We start from the raw sequence: 2898 nt of genomic DNA, 5'->3' as shown, positions 1-2898 counted from the left end.
GCATTTTGGAAATGTGCCAAATCCCTCATGGAACTCAATTACATTCTGAGAAGGAAAAACACAATACATGGAAACACTGAAATCTTTAAAAACGTAAGCTTTTTATCTTTTTTTTAATCCCTCCAACTGAGACACTTTAGAATATAGGAGTATAGTATCTCCTGTTGTATGCATGAACATATGATGTAATGTAAAATATAGAGTGATTGAGACCAGGTGCAACGCAATTGCTAGGTAACAACAAAATGTTCTAAGAAATACACACATAACACACACAAAATAGGATTATAGTCTCTGAACTTAACCCCTCGTTTGTGTATAAAACAGGGAAGGGCTTCTTGTGTAATGGTTTTTATTCCCCCTGGCGAGAACAAACTTATTGAGTAATAGGTTATCCTTCAGCCAGCATGAGCACAACTATAAATCTACAATGTGTGAAATCGACACAATCCATTTCTTGCCATTGAATATGAGTCTTATGAATCTCAGAAGAGAAAAGTGTTGTCTAAATATATGTGCCTGGTGTTGCTCCCTGCCTATTCTCTGTGGCATTTTTCTCCTTATTTTCTAAGCACTTTATGTTTAACAAATGCCTATTATTAAATTTATCTTTCCAAGAATGCATTTTTTTAATATTCAATAACAATAAGTATAAGGGCCCAGAAGCACAATTTCCCTTTAATTTGAAAGACAGAAGTCTCAAAAATAAGCAATAGTTTTATTAGGAAACAATGTAAATCAATCATATATCTAAATTATAATAACATGAATAACACTTTGGGAGTAGAATTAGCATGTGGCTTTTATCTTTGTTTTTGAATATTTTCCTTATGCTACATCTTGAGAAGATTTTTTTAAAAAGCACTCTTTATTTGAGTTCAAATATCATACTTTATGCAATAACACAAATGGTTCTTAACAGGCAGAGGCTCTGGTCTATTTATAGTAATTATATTGCATGATGATTATGATTCTTTTTCAGACAGGGAGAAATTTATTTTTAAAATATGCCATATAAATCTCATCTGATCTTTTTAGCCTTCACGACAGAGAAAATCAAACATGACAGTGATAATAGAAATAAAGTCTATATACTGTGACCAAATTAGTATAGTTCAAAAGAAATTCGAAGATTTTTATATCAATGGAAATCAGCACATATTTGATAGATAATTATAATATCAGACATGTTGTGATCACAAATGTTAAGTGCCTAATAAATTGCCTTATAAATTATAATGTAAATGAGAAACCCACAGTTAACTGCAATATAATATAAAAGTATGAAAAATGAAGATGATGGTAATGGTGATGTTAATGATGGTGATGTCATAGAACAAGCACATTGAGTTCTTTAGAATTACAAAGAAACACAGGGTTCTTTTCCACTAGCAGGTAAGAAAACCTAAATGAGGATGCTGACTTGTAACCAGTCTTAAGAGCTACATTTTAATAAACATACACTTTAGATCATCCAAATGGTTTGAATGCATCCTGTAATAACAGAGAAATATGCAGAAATAATAGTGCATTTTGACCACCATAAACTTCTTAATATATTTGTTTAATCAATAGGCAAATACTATTTATTGTAATTGACTGAAGAAAGTACCATTGATGAAAACTTGACACCATAAATAGAAAAAGTGATTTGATCTTTTTTTAAACTATATATTTTGAATGAAGGCTTTCAATTTGTGTTATTCTCAGTGAGCTTGCATATGATAGAGTCTAGATCAATTTGATTGAGTTATATAAGGTAAATTGAGATTTTATAAGTTTATAAATATTCTAGAGATGGGTTAAAAAAATACAACTTGGGAGTCCTCCATAAGGATACATAAGGATTTATGTCTAATTCCATTTGATTTATTAAGTATTCCTGTGAGAGTAAAAGAATATTTTAATATAGTAAATTTTAGTATCTTCCACGTGTACTATTACTTTATTATCATTAACAGTCTATTGCTAAACCAGAAGCTCTCTCAGAGAGAGAGCAAGTCTTACTTGTTTATCACTGCAAAACCAATGCATATCATGCTGCCTGCTTCAAAAGGTAGGCTCAGTGCTGAATGAACAAAGGATTACATTTAACAGATTCCACTAATCTGCATTTTTAAAGATTAATACTTTCTATGCCAGCAGTCTCTAAATATTTTTGATCATGTGCTCTTTCAAATAATTTCTAAACTATGTAACATCATGAAATATTTTAGTTGTATGTGTAATTATTTGCTATTAATTTAAATATATAGGATATAACTTTTGTTATATTATAAATATTGATATTTTAAAGTAAAATATACAATCACTTTAAAAATATATATCCAGGCTGATTTTAACTCTGTTGTATTTAGTCACATTCACATATTTAGTCAGTAATTTTATATCACTTGTTTTCTCCTTTAACGTTCATTTATTCTTTGAAAAAATATTTATTGGGCATCTGATATGCATTGGCCATTGCTGTGAACACTTGACTTATATAACTGGTCAAATGTGACCACTACCTGCTTTCATGACCCATCTTCTGTATATCTTAATTCATTGTCTTCTAAATACACTATTTAAGGGATCCAGACACTCTATGTTTATCTCCAGATAAACTTTTTTCCCTATGCGTCTGAGTACTTACACAATTTTAAAAATTAGACTATTTTTTTAAATTTAATTTAATTTTATTGCATTTTAGGTTTTGGGGTACATGTGAGGAATATGCAAGATTGTTGCATAGGCACACACGTGGCAGTGTGATCTGCTGCCTTCCTCCCCATCACCCACATCTAGCACTTCTCCCCATGCTATCTCTCCCCAACTCCCCTCCCCCCACTGTCCTTCCCCTATTTCCCCCCAACAGACCCCAGTGTGTAGTGCTCCCCTCCCTGTGTCCATGTGTTC

Source organism: Cebus imitator, unplaced genomic scaffold, assembly GCF_001604975.1.
Source record: "Cebus imitator isolate Cc_AM_T3 unplaced genomic scaffold, Cebus_imitator-1.0 Scaffold691, whole genome shotgun sequence".
NCBI lineage: Eukaryota > Metazoa > Chordata > Mammalia > Primates > Cebidae > Cebus > Cebus imitator.
This window is presented reverse-complemented; position numbering follows the sequence as displayed.